The sequence below is a fragment of the Poecilia reticulata genome, chromosome 12 (assembly GCF_904066995.2).
Source record: "Poecilia reticulata chromosome 12, P_reticulata-male-v2, whole genome shotgun sequence".
Taxonomy (NCBI): Eukaryota; Metazoa; Chordata; class Actinopteri; order Cyprinodontiformes; family Poeciliidae; genus Poecilia; species Poecilia reticulata.
The window spans coordinates 21,402,694-21,430,647 of NC_088841.1; the positions used below are offsets into that span (position 1 = coordinate 21,402,694).

At 37.1% G+C, this 27,954-nt stretch overlaps 1 long non-coding RNA gene across 2 annotated transcripts; it reads right to left on the reverse strand.

Annotated features, from left to right (window-relative positions):
* Positions 1-857: 857 nt before the first annotated feature.
* Positions 858-27,749, reverse strand: LOC103473982 (uncharacterized). Of its 2 annotated transcripts, none has more exons than XR_014090353.1 (5): positions 27,508-27,749; positions 26,502-26,601; positions 23,618-23,727; positions 17,170-17,285; positions 858-1,617 (listed from the first exon to the last, which is right to left on the reverse strand). It is a non-coding gene; the product is annotated as an uncharacterized LOC103473982 (long non-coding RNA). The 2 variants fall into 2 exon arrangements; XR_535100.2 differs by lacking the exon at positions 858-1,617 and adding an exon at positions 14,776-15,253 and having other exon boundaries at positions 27,508-27,747.
* Between the last annotated feature and the right edge of the window lie 205 nt (positions 27,750-27,954).

Below are 27,954 nucleotides of genomic sequence, written 5' to 3' on the forward strand. Positions count from 1 at the left end.
AAGGAAAGTTTACTTTGGAATTTAAAGCTTTGGAATTGGGCTTCTGTCTCTTTAATGTCGCCTGCTCTTTAACTCCACCTTCAGCAAGTCATCACAACATGTCTCCTCTATTAACCCTTTAACAACGTGTTTACCAGCGTTGCATTGAGTAGTAGCTCGTATAATGAGCCCAGCAGATGCGCAGTTCCACCAGGTGTTGGCTAATTGCTGCTGGCTAGTCTGAAGGAGCTGAGTGGGGGAGTGGAAGGAGAGGGCTGCTCTGTAAGGTTTGTCAGGTATGTTTTTGATAAGGGAATAACCTTATAACATGATGTAAAGCCGTAATCATAATTAGTGATCATATCATAATTTAGCTTCACAATGTAAATATCTTCAAAATTTAAGGCTGCACCTTTCTGTGGACTTTGTATAGTGACTCTATCGATTACAAAGGGATAATCGCTGTGTTAAAAATAGCGAAAATTGTTTTAATGCTGAAAGTCACAGGTGTTATTTTCACAACGGGAGCATCTCCCACTTATTTAGCTGATGAACTAGATATCAGTCAGAGTTGTGGCCGTAGGGGGACTTACCGGCTCACTGTCTCAAGAACCTCTTCAGAGCAAACATTCACAAAAACGTGGTAAATGAAAGATCCACAAAAACATTCCAGGTCTTATGGTCTCAAGCAACTCAATGCAATCAACTGTCCAATGTTGGAACATGCTGGTTCAGGAAGACTGATTGCTCGAGGAAGAGCGATTGCTCCAAAGTTAGTGGCTTAATGCAATTGGCTGTGATTCTTTAGTAAGTAAACTTTAAAAACAATTTGAGAAATAAAGTAAGATTGAGTGCTTTGCTTAATAACAATGATTAATTTTTACATTTTAATTTGTCTATATCTACATGTCTAGCTTAGATCGTTTCATTGTACAGTTGGTTGAGATTAAATTTGTTGTGAATTGTGAATTGAATTGCATAATTCAAAGTAGGTAAAGCATTGGCTCATTAGTGCTGAATACAAATGCACATTACACTTTAACATTTTTATCTAGATACATTTTTTAGCAGTGCAAGGCACTGTAGTTCCAGTTCTTCTATAAGCCACACTTAGATGCTAAAAAGATAAGACAATAAAATTGAAAGAACATAACCTCCTTTTTCAGATTTTTTGTCTTAGACATTTTTGGGGATTTCCTTACATTTTTTCTCTCCAAAGAATACCAAAACTTCAAATCATGCTCTGTGCTGCTGTCTAATAACAGACACATCAGTGTTCTGGCATATACTTTATAATGAGGCTGTTTGATATGTTACAAACTTTTTGTTTGCAAGACTGGATCATGCAGAGTTTCTAACTTGTGACCAGTTAGGCTGGTGGGTGTCAAAAAACAACATTTCCTCATTTTGTTTGTTGGCTTCCTTGACAGTGTGGAGAGTTCCTTGAAAAATGGACAAAAAGGAAGCCGGTCGTGGTGACAAACGCAGATGCCAGCGCGTGTAGCCGCTCAGCAGGTCAGCAATGTGTTTAGTGAGGTCGTTTTCTGTTTAATTACATGCTGCGGGAGTCACCTTGCTCAAACTGAGGGAAAACCGAGGGCACCACATTCTGATTTCTATGACCTCAGTCTGGATAGTCTGGAAATAGATGCAAAGACATGAAGAAGCAGCAGTTTCAATGATCAAATATAAAAACATATACTGACCAAAAACAAACTTGGCATAAGCCAGTTACATTTAATTAGCTATAGCAAGGTTTTAAAACTTTCTATAAGCTGCAGGAATGACATACCTGGAAAGTTCTTTTCAAAAATAAGCCAAAAGGGCCTGAGAGCATGAATCCATGCACTACTGCCTGCCTCCCACTTGTTACTGCACTTTTCCCACATTAATGGGAAAGAAAAATTCAGCTATTTGGTGCCCAACATTCATGGTCTGGGAAAAAAAATAAATAAATTCAGGCTATAAATATCCACCTGAAAAGTGTTTCAGTATAAAAGGCAAATAAAAAGCAATTAAGTTTTAAAAATTGTAAAAACGTAACCATAAAAATTGTTATCTTAGTGCTGCATCAGAAGCCATAGATAAATTGCCCCATATGCAGACAGTATAGTCCCTAGTTGTCCTGGTTTCTATTCCCGACCTTGAGACCTTTGCTGCATCACTTCCCCCTTCTCGTTCTACTCATTTCCTGTCTGGTAGCTGTCAATAGAGGACACTAATGCAATAAAATGTGCAACTATAGCCACAGCAGTGTACAGCAATATATATATATATATATATATATATATATATATATATATATATATATAAAATTTTTTTTTTTTTTTACACCTGGTATCTGCTCAGTGGAATTGCAGAAAAAAAAACAAGTGGAAGTTTAGAAATGTATTAAAAGATGGAACAACTTCTTTTTCTCCACACTGTCAAGGAAAAAGTCCCAAGCAGAACCTCCCAGGAGGCTGCTCGTCATGACGAGCAGCCTCAAAAGTCAGAAGGTTAAGACAAACTTAAGAACTTGATAAGACTCTGAATTGGTAACAGACGAGTAATACACAAAGGGACCAATCTGTAAAATTACCCTCATCTGAAAGCTGTCATCAGTGAAGTGCAAATTATGTGTACTTTATAAATATTTTAGAAAATGCCAGAAAATAATATCAAAACAACAAGGAGAAAAACATAGAGTTTGTATGTTATAGCCTGGTTAGGTACCAGTTTATCTCATATATAGCTCGTTCATTTTGCGTCATAGAATCACTCTGCACCGTATTTGGCGGACAAAAAGTTCCTTGCTTGCAACATAAATCTTAAGTTCCTTCAGTGAGCAGCACAAGATTGTATCTACTAAGCAGTAGCTGACGTCAGGGGAGGCCAAACTGGGCTCCATCTGTAGAGACTCCAGGGCACCGGATTAAATCTCTTCAAAGAGCTTTGATATAAAACTCTCTGGGTTTTTCCACTCAAAACTGAAAATCATTCTCTAAACAATGAGTTTAGCATACCGACTTTAGGAATCATGTAAGTAAATTACGCTTTCTGTTCAAGAGTAAAAACAACACTATGTATACCAACAATACTGCAGGGGTACTTCTCTTCCACCTGCGGTGCAGCTTTTGCACCGTCAACATTTGGTTTACAATGCATTTCTCCCTCTCCCCCTAACGGGTCAGACGACATTCATTTCTTCTGGAGACCGAACATTTCTCCCATTCACGTTTTTTTTTCCTTTTTCCTTCACACAGAACCCGCACTCTCGCTTCGCCCCAGTTCATGTTAATTTCCACTAATGATTAGCTGAGGATAAAGGAACGTTGGAGCTTTGCACGTGTTGCTAACAAGTCAAAGGCTCTCGCCTCACAAAGATTAAGGGGGAGCGCTTTTGTGCACCGTGGAGCAAAGCCCAATAAATCCTTATTGATGTTCCAGCAGTGTAATTATCACAGGACCTAGAGGCAGAGATCAAATCACAGTTTGAGCTATTGACAATGTAGGCTTGATACAAACAGGTAGGTTAGGTCGGACGGCGAGAGGAGCAACTGAGGAGTTTATCAGTTTTAATCATCAGTCCTAGATAGCTTTAAAACCTCTGTGCTCCATGTTTATCTCCAGCTATAGGATTTGGGCATATCCATTTGTGAGTAATTGAAATATGTGGTTGATAAATATGAAGAGGGTTAACATGAACACATAATTCCTTTGGGACTTTGTTGAGTTGGAGCAAAAGAAGAGTGGTTATACAGAGAGACATAAATGCTGAGGATAACATATAAGCACTAAAACTAAGAGAAAAAGACAAAAAAAAGAACACATAGAACGGATCCGGGTCAGTCAAATTAAAGTCATATATTGGCAGAAATATGGATTGCTTCTGTTGCAAGAACCATGTAACTCCCTGTAACTCCACTGCAAATTTTGTTCGGTGGTGGTACTACTTATTAATTTAACGTCTAACTCATCAGACTCTTCTCGCATGTATTGTGATATGCGATAAAAGTCGTCGTCGCCATTTGCACGGCTGGGACACGGCTAAAAAGGTTTGGAGTGACACAAATCCCAGCTTGGTGGGGCTCGGAGCATTTGGAAGAGGAGGAAAACAGGATAATCTCTGAATTGCATGAGGTGCTGACGAGTGGGAGACGCCGAGAAAGATAAACAGTCAGAGAAAAGAAAGAAAGAGCGGCAGAGAGAAAGAGGAACACAGGGAGACTCTTTCCTGCCTTCTTCTATATGCGCATGTGGTGTGTCTTCTCCGTACGCATTTCCGTGCCTCCAGAAGGACCGCTGTTTGTGTGCACACACTGATGATTCTGACAGCCAGGCTGCATCAGCAAAAACAAGACCTATGGCTTGCAATGGTTTTGAATGCTCAGTGCAAGCATTGCCTGCTAATATGATGACTGGGAATAGAATGCAAACAGACCTGGTACAGAGGGATGTGCCTTACCTCAGAAACGTGCAGCGATTTTTCATGAGATAGATTTTGCTGTAACTGTTTAACCAGAGCATTCTTCAGGCTAAGGGGTTGTATTAATCAGTGCCGACCCACAGAGGAAGACAATGTAAAGGAGGGGATTCTGATTAGTAAGGCAGTGACTGACAAGCCTGAAGTATCCTCAGTGGAGAGTCTTGTAGGACAAGTCGCCATGCTTCCGATTATTTAACGGCGCAGAGCAGCCATCCCTACAATGCTAGGTCAGGAGATATGGATTGTTGTTTCCTCACATGCACTCAGGGATAGTTTAAGACACCCAGCCTTTTATTGGTGTGCTGGCTGGTCCACCATCTGGGAATAGCATGTTTTAACATCAGCGTTTATGTTAGAAGTGAGAGTGAAACATGTGGATCTGCTTGTTACAATTGTTCTGAAGCTGAAATGTACTTATGATTTATTTATGTAAAAAAAAAAAAAGTGGGTCACAACAATTTTAGTTTAATTGTATACATTTATGAATGAGTTTATAAAATTAAGAGCATTTATTGTTGACTCTTTACCTGCACAAAAACACTGATGGGTGCAAAGGATTTTGAAAAACCTTCATGGATTCTGTGGACTTAAGGTAAGAAGAGGGGATGTCAGATTCTAACCAGGTAACATGAGAAGCCAGATAATAGATGAATGATTTATGATAAATTGGCTGATCGTTTTATGTGTTATTAGTCTGAAGTGCAATAAATGTGCATGTTTCTACAGTGAAGCTGGAACACATTAAAATGACATCTATAACACATCTCACTGTTATTTTGTGATCTGATATATTTCCATACTCTGAATCGTAAAGCATGCAGTGAAAAAGTGATCTAGCTGCTGAATGAGACATTTCTTTCTGTACTTTTACTATCCCTGTCTAAATATTTACAAATTCTGCACAGTCACCAAAGTTCCTTTAATTCTGTGCAGCAGGAACACCTCAGGGAATGTATAATATTATGCATGATTTGCAGACTGGTTAACAATTTATGCAATGCTTTAAATGCACTACACAGAAGAAAAAAAATCAATCTTAATTAAAAGAGCAGCACATTGTTAAAAATGCATCTTGGCCATGGCCTCACTCAAGCTGGGACTGTGTACTAGGGAGAGTATATTCCCAAAGCAGAAAAAAAAAGAAAAGACTGAAGATGATGATTAAGTTGTCGATTTAAAAAATATACGCAGGGAATGATCTAACACATAAAAACAAATCCGTATTCAAGCAATCATGATGATATTGTTTTCTTGGACAAAACAAATTATGTTTCACCTTTAGGAATTGAGTGGTAAAGTTGAATTTCAGATATGGTGAATGGATAAATGTATAAATAATCAAATTCATACATTGGAGTTTTGAAGTGCAGTACTGTGCAGTTACTAGTGGTCAATATCTTACATGCAGCAATAGGCAACAGTTCCTGTTCTGAACTGAAGAGCAACCCCAGGCAGAACACATTCTGTTTCAAAGCAGGTTTTTGCCTTCTTAAATGTACTCCAGTATCAAAAATGTCACCAATAACGTAACTGCATGTTTAGCTAGATCTATTACCACATTCACATTTGCATTAAAAAATTAATTCAGACAATGTCTTTTCATTGGCCTTGAACTGAGGTTAATCTGGCTGAGAAATAAGATCTTGATCATGCATTAGTTCAATTTTGACTTTTATGTAAATAAATTACTATTAGAAATAATGCTTTTCAAAATGAAAACAGTATCAAGATTTTATAAAATCGTCTCTGCATTGACCACAAAGAATTTTTTTGACATTGTGGTTATTTTAGATAGATAAAAACTTTATTAATCCCTTTGGGATTTTCCCTCAGGGAAATTGTATTAAAAATGCCCAGAGTAAAAAATAATGTTTGTGTTCCAAACGTTCTTGTCTGTTTTATAGTCTAAAAGATGAAAATCCATATAAAAAAAAATCTATATGCAGACAGTGGCGCAACTACACATTATTCAGGTGGATGCGAAAACATAACACACGCCCGCCCCGTCCCGGAAGAAAGGTACGTCAGGTCAGGGCTAAGGATACGTGAAAGGTAAAACTCGCTACATTTACCTCGTTATGTGTGCGAGGTGTATGGGAAGTGTAAGGGAAAACATCATTGGCACGCCGCCCCCTCCAGACGGGGTTTTGGCACCCCCTCTGGTGCTGCGCCCCTATGCGTTGCATGCGCTGCATGCCCACTTTTTGCGCCACTGTATGTAGAGTGCTTTTTCAGTTATCTTTATTTAAAGTCACATCCTTGAGCTTTGATATTCTGCATCACGGATTTATCAGTTTCAATTATTCAACAAAAAGGCCCATTTCTCTGATTTCTTGGCATTTCGACCGCTTTTGATCTTCCTTAACGGATCAATATCTGTGGTAGTTTATATGCAAAGCAAATTAGTCATGAGCTACAGGTTTAAAATCTTTTCAAACAGAATAAAGGTATCAAAGATTACAAATAGTGTTTGTAAGGAGCCACCCTAATTCGAGGCGTCTGAAAGAATCCCTTGTGAAACTGAACTGATCTAAGTTCAGTGGACCAGTCCTTCACCAGACTTCTACATCTGATCTATTCAGTGCCATAATGATTTTAATTGCAATATTTGTGAAACAAAGATATATATTTTTTTGTCTTCTGTACACATATTTTACAAATCAACTTTTGCAGTCAAACGTCAAAAAAGTACGTTCAGAAATTGCCCAGGAAAAATGTATAGAAACTCTGCAAAAGTCTGATTTCCTCCAACTGTAACAGCAGGTATTATTTTAGTTTAAGTTAAAAGAAAAAGGAAGAATCCATTTGACCAAATGAAAACACATGCCACATACTTCTCTCTGTTAATCTAGTTCATGCACACTGCTGATCATATTGTTTTGGGTTTGCATCTCGTAGATGTAATTTACAATTTTAAGTCAGAATATCAATGATTCCCTCCATGCTGTGTGGCTCAATTAATACTCATTAATAATATTCTCGCAGCATAGAATAAGATCTTCTCTGTTTCTGATCCAACCAAGTATGAGGAAGGAAAAACTTTGGCTGTCTCATTTATCAGATGCTTGGTAAGCGTGAGACTTCTTTAATTACTGTAATTAGAAAGAAATGTATCTTTGAATTCATTTTGTTGAGTTAATTTGCAGTATTGGTTCATCTATTTATTTGTTTTATGTGGCTTTATCTTTAAAGTGAAAAGCATCTTAGAGCCAGAGAAATACAGACGCTGTCCTGCTTGTTTGCATGGTATTCTAAAGCAGGCCATTAATTTTCATTAAAGGCTGTCAGCAAGGACCATTAACTGAGCTAGAGCATAATCGCTTCCCAAGAGTGGTGACCTGTTTATTGTACAGGTAAGGATTAACAAAAACAGCCCACCTTAGATGTACCAACAGAACTCTAACAGCACAAAACACAGCGGGCATTCAGTAATGAACCATTCGGTTTTCATAATAACAGTCCTCTGAGAAACTAAGCACAATGTGTTGTGGCCTTGCCACATATAGTGACATTTTGAAGTTCAGTGCAATTTCCTGACATTGTTTGAAGAGCTTTTTATACTTAAGTCCTTTGAAGGGTATAATTTCCCTATTATTATTTTTTTGAACATTATTTGCACTGAATAAACGTCTTGATCCAGTTTAGCTTGTTGGCACATGCAAATCTGTTGACCTTAATCTACTGAATAATAGCCTTATCACATGCACTTTGCAGTCATACTCACTGGGATTATACTGTGCATTATGTGATTTTTTTTCTTCTTTAAAAATGAATTGAAATGGATTCACAGTACTGGTGTGATGGACGATCTCTTCAAGTCCCCTCTTTTTTATATTTGCTTTGTGGATTTTGTTATATTTTCTGGAAGTAAAGGAAGTGAGGGCTTTTGTTGAGACTCCTGGGTTATGACTTTAGTATCAACCAGCCAGGAGTTGAGTTTTGTGTTTCCATTGAAAAGTTATGAATTCCAGCCTATGTAATCAATCATATTTACATTATGGAGATTTTGATTTAGTCTTTTTTGTCTAACTCAAAAAACTTTGTTTTTTTCAGACAATTTCTAATTTATTTTTTTCAAAATGTATTGGTAGAGACGTTGATGTTGTTTTGCTTCTAAATTTCATAAAATTACTTTATGTTGCCAATAATGAAATATATTTGTTCACAGGATGAGTAGTTGAAAATGTGTTCTAGTCATTCTGCCCACTCATCTTCCCATAGTTTTTTATGCACAAATATTTAGTTATGAAAGAGAAGTCTTAAGATGAGATTTCACACTGTCCATACCCACAAAGAAAATGTTTTATTCCCCCATTAAAAACTAAAAAAAAAAAACTACCAACATTTTTTACCATAAAGGATCGTATAAAACCAACATCTCCCAGCAGAAGGATGCTCATTAATCTTTAGATTTGATTAGGGGGTCACGATCTGTCATACCAGATGTCATCAATCATATTCTATTATCAAAACTGAGACACAAAATTGCCCTGAACAAAATGTTTTGGATGACACTAGAAAGCAAGCTGTATCCGTTTACAGAAAGAATGTTAATGTTAGCTTTAACAAACATACGACTTTGACAAAAATGTGTATTTATGGCAGAGGGCACTGGAATCTTGTACTGAATATTATATGGAGATTATTATCATTTTTCTCTTATTAGAGACAAACCGTACTCACAGTTATTGTTAGTGAAGTGTTCAGCAGAAGGTGTTGCTGGAGAAAACTCGTTTTAATTAAATGACAAAACACAGAAAAATGTGTCCTGTGTGAAGGTCTGCTGTGTTGTTTACTCACCTAAAGGGCTTTTGTTCTTGAATGTCACCATATGCTCTTTTGGGGCTCATGTTGCACATGACAGATGATATGATTTCCTGTGTCTTTTTGTTAACATGACAACGCAACATCAGCTTATCTAACTTAAATGGCTTGGAAAGAACTATATAATACAGGCCAGGTTGCTGTCTTTCTGTACAGAGTGATTGCGATAACTGTGGAAATATTTATCTTTCCAGTTTGAAACTCAGGTAATCTCTTGCTGAGGTAATAGAAGACTCATAGGGGAGACCGGCTGGGAGCGCAAAAGGTCAAATCTTTGTGTGGGAAAAAAAATAAATAAATACTGCCCTTTTCCAGTCACAGTCTTGGGGGGGGGGGAATCAGTAGACGTGGAGTGAAACCTTTCACCTTTCAACATCACTGGAGTTGACTTTGAACCATGGAGAAACTAGGACAAGAGATCGTTTTTAACGACCGTTGGATTAAATGTCCTAAAAGATTTATAAAGACAGAAAAAAAAAAACAATTACACAATTTAAACTTGATACGTCTTTCAAATAGAAACTGTAGTTGGAAATGTCTCACCTCTCCCAGACTGATGACCTGATGTGGCACCAATATGTACTATATATTTTGAACGTTTTATCTGTAGCTATGAAAGCGTATATCCTACATTGTTAGTAACACAAATAGTAGTGTTTGCAAAAAAAAAAAAGAAATAATAGCAACTCCTTTCAAACTGGCAAACATGGGACCGTTTTTTAAAAAGAAAGAATGTACTTGCATGGAACCAATTTGCATTTGTTTAAAAGTAGGTACTGTTGGCCTCAAGGTCCTTTTCATCACAGCTCTTATATCATACATCAGATTTATTACCATCAGACACATCACTGTCCTTTTCAGAAGCTGTAACCAAAACAGCAGCAGCTGTGACCTCTACAGCTCCAGGCTTCAAATCTCCCTCAACTTCCATTTCTTTTTCCAGTTTTCCAGTGCTCACTTCTTCTTCCTACTCAACTTTCTCTTGTAGTTTGGTTTTCAACATCTTTCAACCTAAAACTGCAGTGCTAACCATGAAATGCTTCTTTTTCTTTTGCAATAATACGAGTCAGCTATGTTTTTTTTCTACAACACAAAATAAAGGTCAGGGGAAACGGTTTTGCAACAAAGTGTCAAATGCAAAACATGCTCAAAATGACCACAGCTCTTATGTATGATTGAAAACAAAATGTCTATTGTCAAAAAAGCAATTTTTTTGTTTTCAAGAAGATTTGTAAAATGGCAGTATGTCTGTGAGGTTAGAGAGGAAGTAGGTTGGTCAAAATGTCAAAGTTAAAATGTTTCACCTGACAGCATTACGCTGGTAAAGTGTGACTGTCAGCAGTTTTTTCAAAAGCACTGTGCATGGAACTGAACATTGTGGGGTGGGGTTTGCTCCTCACAGTACAACCGTAAGCAAAAACATTTATGCAAAGGAACTAACAAAAATACATAAAATGATAGCACTGCTTTCTTTCTAAACCAACAGAGACAAATTATTACTAAAGAACACTGGATTATTCCAATAATCATTGTTTGTTTTGATTAAATATGCGCTAACCAACAGCCCATAGACGGAATGAGACTTTTTCATAGATTGGTTCTCACCTGTAATTCCACTCTTTTTGTCTATACACAAAATCCATCGACAGCATGAGGTTAAGGACACTTTTTTTTATTTTAAAAAAATAAATACAGATTAGAAACAAAGGCATGGTACATAATTGGGAATAATCTTGTAGCCTTCATATTTGTTGGAATTTAAATCTCTAACATAGTCATAGAATCTGCAGAGCAGTTTTTTCACCTTAGCTGTTAGAATAAAGAACTAAATATAAGAATACATTTGCCAAAATGGCCAGGAGAAGCTTGATTGTTGTCTATTTTTGATTCACAGTTAGTTCTTGCAAAAACATAAACACCCACATAAATGGGTGGCGCTCCTTCAGTTTACTCCCACATGGAAAAAAATGTCCAAATAGCCAAATTTGTCTTCCTTCTTGTCAGCCATGTTTTAGTTTACTGATTAGCACTATTATTTGAAAAGTGGGTCAGAAGGAGAAAAGTCTTATTCTGTACTTCTTACTAAGAGAAAACTCTAGTCACTCAAACACTTTCTAAGACACCTAATAAAAATGACTTTTAAATATAGAAAAGGTGCGATGACTTTTTTTGTGCATTTGAAACCTGAAAAGTAAACAATTATAATATGTCTTGATGCCAAAATACAGGGATTTTCAGAAGGGGAGAGAAAAAAAATTATGTATTAATTTGTGTTGATAATAACAGAATGTCTACTGAGGACAGCATTTAAAAAATCCATGTTGTTTTTACTTGCACTTGGTAAACAATGAGATTTAGCTTGATATTATTGCCTGAATAGAGCAACAGCTTCAGAAGGAAATAACACGCATTGTAAAACCCATCGACTCTTTTATGGCTACAACTTCCAGAGGGAGATTTTAAAAAATCTATTTCTCAGTGAAAACATGCGGTGGATTACAGGATTTACTGCTAGATTCATTAGTGCCATTCACAATACCCCAATAAATCACTGAGCATAGACACAAATAATAGTCATCCTATGTCAGCATAGATTACTGGACATTAAAGGATTTTATAGAGACAAAAAAACCTCCTGCTAAGGGTGCATGCTGCGGAAGGATTTGCTTTTCACTTGTTAGTGTGGCACTGCACTGAAACCCTGGGGTGCATGAGTAATTTAGAGCTTTTCAAAATCACTCCAACTGACAGTCCCCAGTGTGGGATGAATAAAAAAAAAACGGATAAATGTAGAAGATGGGCAGCGATATTATTTCTTCAAAACTTTATGTTTTTGGGGTCTTTTTAGTGGTGGAAATTTCTACTTTAAATGCTCTGGATGTTTGATGTAGAGTTTGTACACGTGCAAAATTATATATTTCATGTATTTGTTTGAAAAATCCAATTGAAAAGTGAAACCCCTAAATGACAAAGATTCATAACACATGGAGGGGATGCATGCCATGTTTTTATTTTCATGTTGAAATTATTCAAAAACATTTTCATGTAATGTCTAGTAGAAATTAATATTTTAGAAATAGCTCATTTTGCATGAATTACTACATGAGTGTGACGTGGCATGGAAGCAATCAGCCAACCCTGGTTGTTTTAGTTATGACTTTCATTTAGCTGATGTCTTTCAGATTTTTTTTTTGACAGTGGTCCATAAACTTCCGGACGGGTTAAGTTCAGATTGACCAATCTAGAACAATAATACCATGAGCATGAAAGGAGGTTTTGGTACTTTTAGCTATAGGCAGGTCCTGCTGAAAAATAAAATCAGTATTTCCATTGGGCTTTTCACTAGAGGGAAGCATGAAGTGATCTAAAATTCCCTGTGCTGACATCGGATTTGATAAAACACAGCAGAAGATGAAATTGCTCCTCAAATCATCACCAACTGTGGAAACTTCACACCGAATTTGAAGAAACTTGAATTCTGAGCCTTACCACTCTTCCTCCAGATTCAGGTTTCAAAAAGAATTAGAAAATGATTTAATTTTTTTATCTAAGAGATGTTGAGCTACAGTTCAGACCTTACTTTCAGGTAAGACGGTTAACAGAACTCGAAGCCAGTGTTCTCTATATATCTATGTGACTTGAAGCACTGACTGCATGCTGCAGTAAGCTTTGCTTCACAGTTTTCCCAACAATTTGGTCATCCTTGTTGCTTGTTCAACTTTTTCCTATCACTCGTTCCCTTCCATTAAACTTTTGAGTTGAAATGGTTGATCTTTCATGGCAATAAACTTTTCTTACTTGCACTCTACGTGAAAGTTGCCAGTTTCCCTGTTGACAACTGCCCACCTCAAGCTACACTGACCATAACACATTCACGTCATTCCTTCAAAACAAACATGTTTTGTTTAGGTCTAGTGTAATATCTTAATCTTCAGAAAACATTAAAAAAAATCTTGAAATACACTGTTCTGTGTGGTATTGATCTAAATGAGTTTGAATATTTAACTGAAATTACTGAAATAAATACAATCTTTACATACCTGCAAAGAAAAAAAAATAGATATCCGAATATATTTTGAATGTAATTCAAATCTTCCTTAAAGCTTATCTTAGGCTTCTCCTTCATTATTTCCGGAAATGGATGTTCTTTATGGCGTATCATGAGCAATCGATCGGCTCCACATCTTCCCTGAACAGGAACAAGCTTCTTTCTAAATCAGTTAAAAAAATATTCTGTAAGAGTGCAAGAGAAAGCTCAAGAAGCATGTGGGATCCGGAGAGATTTCTCACCCAAGAGGGTAAACAGCAATTTTAGGGCATGAAATTGATTCAAAGTGTTTTGATGGGAAAAGAGAGAGGGGGAAGAGGAGAGAAAAAAAATATCCTCGTGATAAAATAGAATCAGACAATTTATTCCAGACTAATTGACAAGTGAATAAAAATATATGGCAGATGTCTGAGACTTTATTTAAATCACCGAGGATATTAGGTGGAAGAGAAAGAACTGCTGAGGTTGGTCAGAGCAGTAAGCTAAAGGGGAGCTCAGCAGGCATCTCACCTTTCAGTGTAAAGACCCGAGGCGAGGCGTGTGGCACACATATGGTGCAATTTTTTTCCTATAACGCATTCGCTTGGAGGGGAGGTGACATCTTCTTAAAGTACAGTGAGCTGTCAGGCCCGAGGCTGGGTGAGAATGGTTGCTACATCACTTTTAATGCTGTTCTGCCAGAGTTCCTTTAGTGCAACTGAAAGAGGCGAGTTATGCAGCCGCGCGCCACTGTTACTGCGTCGCTTTTTACACTCAACCTGCTGATTTTAATTTAAAACTATTCCAAAAAAAGAAAAATGAAGAAGGACTGACATACACCAGTAAAAAAACAGTCTGTGTTTATTATGATTCAGCTCACATAAGTGTTCCAAGTCAGTTTTCTGAATATATTTTACACTTTAACCTTTTTTTAATCTTTTCAGTAGTTTCAGCGGCAGCATTGACTTCAGAGGCCCGGACTACCTCGGGCTGAACCATGAGTTCTCCCTGGCCGATCACTTACTTCTCTCCTCAGCTTCCAAATGTAATCCCAGATCAAAGGTCTTAGAAAATCAGGACAGATTTTCATGGGTAGCGGCAGCATAAGTGATATGAGACTGTATTTTTTCTCTTCTTTTTTGATCTTTCTCCTGCAGGTCAGCTCTTAATAAATTTATATATTACGTTTGATTTTTTTTTTCTCTTTTTCATCAGCTACTTCATTATCCCCAAACCATTAAGTCCATAAACTAGTCATAACATAGTTAGATTTAATATTTTAACATTTAAGAGACAAAAAGAACACATTTTCAAACATAATGAGCTCAAATTAATATGCATTTGAGAGATAATTTCTGCCTTGGTTGCTGAAAAGTGAGGTATACTCCACACAGAAAGAAACACTTGAACACTTAAAAAGTTTACAAGGTTGATTTCTGGCACAACGCTTCCTTGGAAGAGAAAATCACAAAGATAAAATGTTCCACAATATTTAATTTAATCACAGAAGAAGTGGGGAAAAAAACACAATTATCTTGCCAATTTATATAAACAGTCTTATTTCAGCATTCTTCAACACTATCTTGAATAAATATATCAAATTTAATGTTCGCTATTTAAATGTCACTTTTGAATTAATTTTGAGGCAAAATATTTAGCCTTTAATTTGGAAAAGCTAAGAGGTTTTAAACCCGTATACCTTCTAAAGCCTGTATATAGTGAAGTGACTTTGCTTGGATTCAGGTAGTTACTTAAGGGTAAGAACAGTCAGGAGATTGTCAGCAGTTGAAAGCTGGAAATATGTGAGTGGGTGGAAAAAGGTGGCTCAGCAGACAGCTTCATTTGATTTCTCATTGGGTCCTTCTGTGGCTCTGAGCAGATGTGTTGTGCAGGCGCCGTATTTCTTAAACTCAGGCAAAAAGTAATACGACTTCCTGCACAGGAAAATCCAGAGCCTGGCAAACACACAAGCACGCTTCATCAACACATGAACGACTTGCATGGCTTGTTGTGTTGTAAATCATTGCCCTCTCCCTGGTCTATTAAGATATGGAAAGCTTGACGTAGGATTTATTCAGTCAATCTATTTTACTAGTCTTTGGTCTCAGAGCTGCCATCAGGTTTGTTCCTTAAGTGCCTTATCAGTTAAATGCAGCTGTGATAGACCATGCGTTAAGCTGGAAATGTAAATATGACTTCTTTAAATGAAAGCCAACTACATGCTGCATATTTTCATTATATATGTGGATACATTTCTGCAGACATGAATCTTTTTGCCAATGTTGTCTTCAAAATTCTGAGTTACTTTTGCAAAACTGACACCATATGAATCCATATCTTTCTCTTGATTTAGAAAATAAATATTTTACGTATCTAATCAATAACTTCAGCTAAAATATCTAAGAGTGCATTTTGCATTAGATGTGGGCAGTAGCATATTACATTTACAAATGTTTTCTTCAACTGTGTTGAGTTATGTTTATTTTCATATCCAAAGCTGATAAATATGGGGAAAAGTGTGAAAGAAAAAAGTGAAAACATGACAGGAAAAAGTTGCCAAAGAGCAGTCATCTATTTTGTATCCAATGCCTACAACAATGGCCACCAATAAAATACTGATCGCACAACTTCATACTGAAACTTGAGTTCGTAAAGTGAACATTTATAGAGATGTATTCACCACGAAAGTATTCAGAATTTGACAGAGCAGTAGCTTAGAGACCCAGCTAACCAGCATCCTACAGTAGGAATTTAAAAGTGCCTTTCAGTCCAATCATTTAAGTGAGACGTCTCCAACCTGAGCCTTTTCAAGTCACTCCTGTACAACCTCCACATGGTCAGCTCTCCCATTTTGCATGTGTCAACAAATGCTGCAAATGTACCCATTGACTGCACATTCATTCATTTTTCATTCATTTTCTTGCACCCTTTTTCCCTCAGTGGGGTCGGGAGGGGTGCTGGTGCCCATCTCCAGCCAACGTTTCGGGCGAGAGGCGGGGTACACCCTGGACAGGTCGCCAGTCTGTCGCAGGGCAACACAGAGACACACAGGACACACAACCATGCACACACACACTCACACCTAGGGGCAATTTGGAGAGGCCAATTAACCTGACAGTCATGTTTTTGGACTGTGGGAAGAAACCGGAGTACCCGGAGAAAACCCACGCAACGCACAGGGAGAACATGCAAACTCCATGCAGAAAGACCCCAAGCTGGGAATCGAACCCAGAACCTTCTTGCTGCAAGGCAACAGCTCTACCAACTGCGCCACTGTGCAGCCTTGACTGCACATATCGAACTTTATCTACATATCTGTTTTAAGCTATTCTACAGCAACCCATACTGCTAAAAATGCAAGTTTGTCTAGACTAAACTTTCTCAGATCAACATATTTTGCCTCAAGTAAATGATACACATGTGGGGGTTGAAAGAAACGTTAATTCATTCTTCTTATATTTATATCACTCAGAAACAAAAAAACAACAATGTGCTAAAATTAAAGATTCCTAAAAGGAAGCAATATTTTACTGGAAAAAATGCTTAGTAACAATTTTTATGGTTACTATTGATGAGAATTGTCTCCTTAAAGAGAGATGTATCGCATGGCTTTGCTCACCAAAAAGGCTTTTTCACCTCCCAGATGACTGCTCATATTTTAGTTGCTGATATACAATTATTAAATAATTAAAAATGTGGTTTTAAATGCAGCGATTACTGTACGAACATACAATACATAAAATGTTTAGTGAACGCAAAGAAATTTGAATCCGTTTTGCAGGTTTTTACCCTTGGCTATTCCAGCACTTTGCTGTTGAACCCGCAGAAATACATCAAATGGTATTGTCTATCCTGAGGTCAGCTATTTTACCTGTCCAGAAAGATGATCTGTAGTGGCTTCTCTCTCACTTCTGCTTCACTCTCTTCTGTCTGCTACATCCACTCTTTCTCAGTGCAAACACAGACTCCATTCAAGTGAGGCTTCGACTGAAAGACGAGGAAAAAGAAGTGGTTCCAGTTCACATGTTTTTACTTGAAAAAAGGTTTTATCAGTGACCGTCACATCTCTAACGGTCACATCGTGGTCTGGCGGTTTAGTATGGTTGAGTATGCTTTAGAATCCCAGTCCAGTATTTTGTCCCCCCAAAACATTCCTATCAGGCAGTACTTGTGTCCCACACACAGACCCATTGGTTAATAATATATGGGTAAGTTGTTCTCATACCTATTGTTGTTGACTGTTTGAGAAGCATCAATTGATGAAGCCTTTTCCAACACTCCACACTACAGAATAAGTAAAATAATGTATGATTTGTTATGGTATCGTATTGGTTAATATCAATATCAGACAATACTCAAAGCTGAAATATCGGTATGGTATTGGAAGTGAAAAAAATTGTACGAGGATACTCCCAATTCTAGACATCTGGTCATCCATTTACATTCAGACCTCCTTGTTTTCTGTGGGAGACTCAAAAAGCTTTTTAGGTACTGAAAACTATATTTTAAATTTATACATTTGTTTCAAACAGAAATGCTGGTTGTGGTTGTTCTCCGTTTGACGCTTACAATCTAATAGTTTTCTTTATCTAAAATATTACTATATATGTCCTTTAATGTTGCATTGAATACAGTGTTCCTGGTTTCTTTACTGTGTTGAAAAGCAGACATTTCCCTCAGTGCAGCGACGGTCATAAAGAACAGTCCATGACCTCTGTGGAAAGCCTACAACACATGGCTTTGAATTAATGAAAAATACAGCAATGATAATGAAAAAAAAAAATGTCCCACTACAAATCTCATTTCTAGAAAGGTTGGTGTGCTGCGCAACTGTGGATTTGTAGCTCATGCAAGATGGCACATTTAGTGAGTAAATCCAATAGAGCAGGACTGAGCTGAAAGACAAGCTTACTTTAAATAGATTTAAACAACTGGGCATAAATTTAACACCAGCATTAATGCCGGTGACTTCACAGACTAAGCTGTCGTGTTTTCAAATAGCAACAGAATGTGCAAAGAGACAACAGTCGGTGCTAATTTTACTCCCTGAAGAGATCAATGGATGAAAAACTTCTCAGCAATTACAAAGTTACCCTTCTTCCACTTAGCATCTCTTTTCTTAGAAGCCTAAATCGGTGTGATGTTTAATTTGTCCCAGAATAAAAACGCAGTTCAAAGCCATTTTGAAACGGGCGTCTGGATAAATTTATTATGAGAGAGCGTCACAAACTCTTGAAGACAGAACTGACTATGACAAATATTCTCACTAGTGCTGTTGTCCACTGCTGACTGATCTGACAGCAGCAGCTTTGCTGGAGCATGACATTACAGTCTGCTGGATGGCCACTTGGCCACAGTCACACCCAGGCTAGTACCGTTCAGTGGCGTTTGGACGCAATTTAGATTTTCATTTAACAGATTTCAGAAACATCTTTAAGCAGAAGGCTGACATGAGGTGAACTTTTCTTCTCTGCCTTTATTTTTAGTGTCTTACTGCCAGAGGAAACTGTGGTATAATAAGGTGTGTGTGAGCGTACTTCTGAGCTGTGCATATCTGTGTGTAATTCATGTTATGTGGTTTATCTTGCTTGTCTAATTTGCTTTGTTGTTGTGTCAGAGAGTTGAAGTTTTGATGATCACCCAGGGGACCGTAGATGAAAATTAGCTCTGGGCTAACCCCGCTGCAAAGCATTAAACTGTAACATTAATTTTAAACATTGCTTGTGATCTCAGGAATAATAAACAAGCAGTTGCACTCACAGAAATATCTTCCAGAAAATGTGGAGTAAAGATATTTTACAAAACTTGTGTTTATTTAAACAAATAAATGTTTATTTTTTTGTTTTTTTACTAACATGTCTGGATCCATAGTGCCTTGCTGAAGTATGCAATGTATTTAGGATTTTAGGTGATAGATCAAAATATGGCTTTTAGTTTTTCTGAGAAGGAAGTCAGGACTATGACTTGGACATTCTAACACATGAATATATTATTTAGAATAATGGCTTGTTGGTGAAGGAAGAACATATCAGACTTTTTTTTTCCAGAATGTACATTTTTGTTCCAGTCTCAAGACTGTTGCAACATTTAATGATTTTTTATCAGGATTGCCTTGAATAAAGCTCCATCCAGAAGAAGACATCTGATGAAGAAATGCATCCACAAATCGTAATGCTTTTATTTGTAAAAATCCAAAGGTCTTTCTAATTTCACCTTACATTTATTACATATTTGTAAAATTAAATGTATCTGTTTACCAAATAAAATACACCAAGCTTATTACATATAAAACAAGAACAAACCGTTTGAAGCTAGTATTCTCGAAGTGTTTCCAGGGTGCATTGTTTATTCAAAAAGGGCACTTGGACCCAAAGGACATGCAGCTGATAAGACAAATTGTAATGAGTATTGTGTGACAAAAGAGAATTAATGATAGCTGAAATCATGAGGGTAAAGAGAGGAAGGACATGGGGAATAATAAAGAACAAGCAGCAGCAAATAGCAGATAAGGATGTTGGGTAATCAGACAAAGCTTTCGGGATAGAGGACATGTGGTTACTACGCTGTTGATTGGTAATAAATTTGTTATGTTACAATATCTCAACTTCACAACATCTAAAGACATGGAGACACACCAAGGCTATGTGTTTTACAGTGTATGTGAATCAATCGAGTTTGTTTGTGTAGCACATTTCAGCAACGAGGCAAGTTAAAGTGCTTCATAGAAAAACCATGTTTAGTACCAATATTGGATCTAATTCCTCCAAACTCCAGATGTTCATTTTTAAAAAAGCATTGCATCAGTTTCAAAAGTAGCCTGGCTTTTGGTAATATGTCTTCACATTTTGTAACTTTAATATCACAAAGTGACAAATTGCCATTTATAAATTAGCATTTGTACACAAATATTTAACATGAGAATGAAAACATTTTTAGGGAACGCTATTTTTAGTCAATAGACAAATCAATAGAGAAGAGTGAAATTCAAATCAAAGCCCAAATATCAAATAAATGTCATTTTAAAAACACCATGCCATATTTCAGCCATTGATCATACTCCCCTATGCGATGTCACACTCACTGAGGTTTCTGCTCCTGCTTTTTTTTCCCAAAGATGATGAACTGGGGTGAGGACAAACAGAGTAGGGCCTGAATCAATAACTCAATTTACAACATGAAAATTACTTGAGGAGAAGGGAAGGGAAGGAGCAAGCAAACCGATAATCTTCCAACTGTCATCCCCCTTCTACAAGTGGGAATCAATCACTGGTTGAATTTCATACAATGAGCACCTTGGAAATCACAATCATTTGTCAGAAACAGCAACTTCCTTCAAAACCCGGAGTACGCACACAAACAAAATGGTTTTCTTTTGTGTTCTGCTCCTTGTAATTTTACTGTCTTTGATGTGACTCTTTTATGATAATACCACCTCCCAAAAATATAATTCCTTTTCTCAACAGCATCCCCATAGAATAGCTTGGGGACTGAAAAGATCAAAGTCTTTCAGTTTTGGTTTAGGTGATTTAAAAAGTAATTTTCAAGTTGTACCTCATACTTCGTCTGTTGCCTGATGAGAATTTCTACCCGTCTGACCTTACTGAAAAATGGATGGGTAAATGTTACAGTGCTAAACTTATTTCATTCCAAACACAAAAATGGGTTCTGTGTAATAAAAGTAAAAACTGACTTGGTTTCAGCTGCAACATAAAACATATATATATATATATATATATATATATATATATATATATATATATATATATATATATACACTAGCTTGCACTTCAGCCAGTGAGGTACATGCCTAGGTTTTTTCCATGTATTTTAAAAAAGAGATTTTATTGGTTTACTGGTTTAATTTACATGCAATCAAAACGCAGTGTCTTTTTGATGGAATAACATTTTTTTCTTGTTTGATCAAGAAAATAATATATCTCGTAAATATAGTCTGAAGAAAATTCTTTAAAACAAATATCCATTTATCAATAACCTAAACTGATTCAGTCTCTCTTGAATAAAGACCTTAGGCATTTTCACCCATCAACATTTAGGCAGTTTGAGCCTTTTAGACTTCTGGATAATTAAGTAGCAAACATTATTTTTTAGAGTATGTTGGAGTTTTACAATATTTGAGTCTTGACTAATGGCCCGTTGCATTTTTCATTTGATGGCCTCAGTAATAGAAAATCATGTAAAATAAAATGTGCCTTGACTTGAAATGAAGTTTTAAACATTTTAAACAGTGGTAGTGGTCATTTATGTGCTTGTGTGTACAAAGTCATGCTGTGACATCATACCTCTATCACAGACTGCTGAACTATACTTTACGAAATCCATTGATTCTAAAGATTTTATTGCACACATACAGGTCTGCAAAGGGACATTCTCTACTTTCATCTTAGAGCATGGGTGTCCCTGGTTTAATGCACCTGGATCAAATGATGGCTCGTTAGAAGCCCTAAGAGGAACATTGACAAGCTGGAAAGGTTGTTACTACCACCAGGGAGTTCAGAACTAATACGTGCAGGATGCCGACACCCCTGTCTTAAGAGGTTTGCATCTGTATGTATGCATGTGTATGTCTGTGTGTGTCTTTGTGTGTGTGGGGAAAGGGAGGAGGGTCATTTGCCTCAGTGAAGAAGTAGAGATCTCATCTCACTGTGACCCTCTGCCCCATGACTCTGAGATGTCCAGTATTGAGACTTTGGCTCCGGGGCCAAAGTCATCTGGAAAGCCAGAAGAATGGATGTGGCACGCCAGCATCATACACCTCCCACTCATCATGCTTCACTGCTATCGCACAACTTCCCCACGGATAATGACCATGCTCCTGTCTGGTACACATATGTATGCACATGTGTAAGTGCCCACACACACAGAAAAGAGACAGGAGAAGGAAAACAGCTGGAAAAAAGAAAAAAAAAAAAAGTCTTGAGGATTGTGCTGTTTCTGCTGAAGGCAGTTACAGACAGTGTTAGGACAGCTATAGACAGCACAAACACAGGCGTGGTGCAAGTGAAAAGTTAAATATAGCTGTTGGTGTGATTTTGGTGTAGTGCTGTTTTCTTAATTTTTAAGCCTTCTCACTGACGGCTTAGGTGCAAGCTGTACCTGTTGTTTTAACCCCATGAGTATTTTTTGTATCTATCTACAGTGGACTCTCGTCTTTTTGCAGTTCAGTGTTTCAGGTTTCACCTATTTGCAGATTTTTTATTTTTTTTTGTAAAACATAACTCCAAAATATTTGGGAAAATTTGCACATTTCTAGAATGAGCATTTCTAAAATATTCTAAAATAAAAGCTCAGCTTGAGACACTAAAATACCCAGGCACAATCCAGAAGCAGCATTCATTTTCCTTGTTCCCGATTGGCTGCGTCCCCAATAAGGAAAACTGTAGATGTACAGTAGTATCAATAATAATTACAATGTCATATTTTGAGTAGGATTCAAGAGCAGGCAAGAAAACGTAAGACTAATGAAAAATCGTAACATTTATGGATGATGATGATGATGCCATATGATAACAGAAAAATCAACGGTAGTAGGAGGTCAGGCAGCAGTCATGGCAGGAAAAATTGAATGGAAACTGAAGGATCTGACAAGGACGAAATGCAACCGGCTGGCTTATAACTACTGAACCAGGTGAAATTAATCAGGAGAATGCAGCACAGCTGGATGAAAACCCAAGCAAAGGAGTTCAGCAAAAAATACCAACTATTAAAAATGAACAGAGGTCAACAGGAGGCAGGAGGATACATCAGAATGCATCAAATTACATCAGCAACGGTTGCTTCGGTGATAAGATGTAGTTTCAAGGACAATTTTTGCTTTTTTCTGTTTTATATTTGCAGATCTCACATACCAATTAACCACATATGTAAGTGTATTTGTAAATAAGTAAATATATCACTTAAAATAATATCCACAGTGGTGTAGACAGTGCCCACCAGAATATCTGGAATTTAATTTAAAATAAACTGATAAACAGGAGCCAACAGATACGTTCCATATTCTAAAACTAAATGCTGTCAAGTTGTTATGCATGGGTCCAGTTAGGAAATACTGTACATGTCCAATCTTTTAGAAAAAGCTTCAATAAACAATCATTTGAAGAAAAACAGGTAAAAGATAGTGGTCCCAAATAACAAAAGTAGTGAGCAAAGAAGATGTGAAACACATAAGCACACCCCAAACCCCAAACAAAAATATCTTTGTTAACTCATTTTAAGTCCACTGACACTTATTTGCTCAATATGTGAGTGTGATGATGAACAAACCCAGCTGCTCTGACAGGTCTGTCTTCCTTTGGGCTCACCTCTGTTTGGGTTTTAATAAGGAAAGTTTGAGATATCCACTCAAGCTGCGCTAGCAAGGCTGGGCTGCAGAAACAGCTCACAGAGGCTCACGATGATAAGATGACGTGATCTGGCAAGGAAAAGATGACACGATAGCGTGAGGGGTGATAATGAAAAATTGCATACAAAAAGATGTCAGCCTTGAATAATGGGTTTGCTTGCAGTCTGTCTGCTGCAGCTGTGAATGGTGGCTTATCAATGAGTATTTTGCTGAATAAAACAGCTTGTTTTCCTGTTGCTTTTGCCCGTTTTGTTCTCTTAGAGCTAACAGTAAACTATAGCACTTGTCCTTCACTGTCATTTCTCCATCCTACAGTGTGTCCTCTACAATCATTTTTTTTTTTCCCCCAGTCACACAAGCTGTAATTTCAAATATGCTGCAGGTATTATATCATTTATTTTGCAAGCAGTTGCATAATCATAACTGCTATGGCACGCACTGAAGTTCCCCTCCCTGCACAGTTCACCCACTCACACCCCCAATAGGCCTTTTTCACCTGGTGTTCTGCGCTGAGCTGACTTTAAATGTCAAACAAGGTAAACTCTCCAAAGGGAATAAGGGAAAATTCCTTGACGGGAACAGAAGTGAGGAAGTTTTCCAACTGAGCGGAGCTAAATGTCATGATGGATATATACCTATGGTATGACTGGTGTCATCTGTACATCAATCTTCTCTTCGTTTGACTTTCATCACACAGCTGCTGTCAAAATGATAATTTGCTTGTTTGTTTTTTTTTCTGGTTGGTGCGTCAAATAAAGTTTGTCATATTCCTCCTAAATTCCTCCTTGTTCACTTCTTCTGTTTGATGTTTAATTTAAATAACTGATAAAACCATTTCAATCAAGAAAACATTTTGATAAAAGCTTTTCACAGGTTTGTAAGTAAAGGTAGAGTAGTTTTACCTACGTCCTTTCGACTAACTGTTGAGATAAGCAATCATAAAAATGTTAATTTGTGCATCGTCGTGTTTTCTCGTGGTTTTAAAATGTTCCCTATTTCAACTGATTGTATTTTTTTCTTTTATCCAAATAACAAGCCAATGCAATGGTAGTGTTAGTAAATATATTGTATGTACACACTGTGCAGATAAAAAATAATAATAATAATCACAAAAACAAAATGTTAATTTTGATGATGGCTCATGAAAACCCACAAATTAGCGTATTGGAAATGTAGATCGTTACATGGGACCGATAAAAGGAGAAACATTTATAGCACAGAACTGTCAGGCTACTAGTATGTTCATGCACTGTACAGTATATACACAAAATACATGATCAGGGCTTATTTTGCATTATTGACTCCATCAATGCTGAATTGCAAGGAGATCATGCTGTGATGCTGCTGAAGTATTAAGGATTTGAACTGTTGGGCAAGAGTTTCTGATAAATCCTTCCACATATTATATCTAGCCAGTTTTCTGGCCAATCAAGCACAGTGATAGCATAATAAACCAGATATTGGTGCTTTTGGCTTTGTGAGCAGGAGCCAAGTCCTGCTATGATAGCATCTCCATAAAGCTTGTCAGCAGAGGGAAGCATGAAGTGCTTTTCCTGGTAGATTGCTGCGCTGGCTTTTCTCTTGATAAAACCCAGCAGATGAAGACCAGCTGTGGGTAGAACTGTTTGGGGTTTTTTTTGGGGGGGGGGGTTCCTGCAAACTCACTTTTTCTATCCACTCAAGTTTCCATTAACATGCTTGAATACAGCTATGAATACACAAAATAAAGTACTTGTGGAACACAAAGTATTGGATTGTATCATTTTATAAGAATGCAAAAGGAGCTGTTTTTTTATTCTCAACAATAAACAATAAACGCAAAACGCAATATTTTAAATCAACTAAAAACGTTGCCTGCAAATCATTGTGGTAACAAGAAAAAAAGGTTCTCAGCTTTTAACACGTTCTAAAATTTGTAATTGAAATGTTTGTAATTCCAATATTTTTATCCGATTACTCGATTAATCGCAAGAATAATCGATAGATTACTCGATTACTAAAATATTCGTTTACAACAGTCCTAACCAGTACACCTCAATAGATAGCTTAAAACAAGCCTTTATTACGTTTCCCCGTTTCGTTAAGTTCCCCTTTTTATGTGCAGTTTTCCTACTCTGCCATATGCCATGTGTCCATGTATGTATCCAATACATACATGGTATTGTTATAAGTTATAAGTGGTTTTCTTATAACTTAGAAACACCACTTTCATTTCATTAAACTTAAAAGCTTTGTTAAGTATCTCAATTTAGAACCAAACCATGATCTTATTGGTTCCAACAGTCTTCAACAGTGAACACACTAAGAGCAGGGGGTGGGGGGGGGGCACTCAGTTTCCCATTACTTGACTTTTGCAGCATGCCAGTTAACAGCTTAAGAAATGTTCTGTGCAATCCTCTGAAATTTGAATTACAAATATGCTGGCCTGCACTTGCACCTCAATTTAAAATGTCATATTGAGGAAAATAGCTTCCCCCGCTGTCGTACTTTGAGCAACAGAGGACTTTTAAATCTCTAAATAAAGAGGAATGAGAGGGTTGATCATGTTTATTAAGTCTGCCTGGCTTCATGTGCTGAATAGTGCTCTGTGGCAGCCTACAGGAATGGTGTGTCATGAAGCTGAGTAGATGTGAAATGTGGGCACAAGCTGTGGGCGAGATACACTTCCTAAGTCTCCATAGAGATGACAGGGAGACAGGAAGGCCCTGCGCACACTCGGCCATCACTAATTCAAGATGGCAACCACAGTCAGAAGAGCGGGCATCTAATGATAATGTGCATGAGGAGGTCATTGCTGGTGACAACAGTGCAAAACATCTGTTTGTAGCTACTATGTGAAATACCTTGTATCATTTTCTGCTTGATGGAACTTTGTCCCCTGCCATCTGCCTATACTGTAACATGCAACTGGGACACGAAGGGGTTCTGGAGACAATGGGCCATCTGTTAAAGTCAGAAAGTTATTTGTCTTTATTTATTCTTTATCAGAGATCATGAAGTCAAGTTAAGGGCAAAAAACTTTCTGGAAATCATTAAAAAAAAAAAGACCCAACCAAAATGTTTTCTGTCAAAAACATTTTTCCATGTAACATTATGCACTAATTTCTTCAATTAGTCTCGATACCAACCTCCAATATGGCATCGTAAACATAAAATCTAATCACATTCTTTGGGCTTTATACAGAAAACTGCCAGCGGGTTCCTATAACCACAACCAACAGGTAGTTATTGAGCAACAAGAGAAAGGCCATCGTTTCAGAACAGAACCAATGTTCAGGAAAATACTGGAAACAAGGAGCTTTGTTGTCCAATATTACAGCACCGCTGTCGAGGTGAAACAGAAAAAGAAAATCTATTAGCAGAAAATATTACATCCAGAATCCTCACAAGACAATCTCTGGAGGTCTTGAAATGCCTGACACAGTTTGTAAAGTTATTTGAAAGTTTGAGTCATGAAAAATTTACAGATGGTTCCAGGATGTTTTGTCAAGCAGAAACTTAATAATAGATCTCAGGAAAGGTATAGATTGCACAAAAGTTACCAATGCAGCAGCAAGATAATCTGCAGTAAAACTATGACCAATATGTGTAACTAAGCAAGTACGCAGAGAAATTTCGTTGTCAGACAAATGTTGTAGTTTAAGTAAATTCAAAAATTCAAAAAGGAGGATAATAAGCACAAACTATATTTACCACACTTTCCATGACCACTATAAAGTTGTACAAAACAAAAAACAGTGAAATACAGTGAAAACCTATGTTTCAAAAGTTACACATTTCTCCGTTGGTTTTATTCCAAGCACAAGTTAGCATTAGCTTCATTTCAGTTTGCAAACATTTATCACTCACCAGAAAAAATCACAGCAGAAACAGATCTAACTGCAAGGGTCAGATCACTTATCTTCTCTTCCATTAATCATGACTGGGATTTATGAGCGTTTATCATATAACATGCTTTCTTTGTTTTTCTGAAAATGAAATAGCTTAGCACAACCTATGCTGCAGCCAGCTACGCCTACTTCTTCTACTCTTTTTGTTATTGTTGTTGTTGTGTGTAAACCACAGAGTGTAAACATCTGGGCCACCTACTGGCGGTTTCTGGTAGCAAAAAAACAACCAAAGTACAAACCCATTTGTTGTTGCATTAAATTAAAGACTAAATAAACCAGTCGAAACAAAACATATCAGATACCATCACCACATGTGTGATGGTATTACACATATTTATGGGTGATACATTATAATGGTTGTGTTGGTGGCAGAAATGTGTCCTGTAATCGGTGGGTTTGCTGGTTC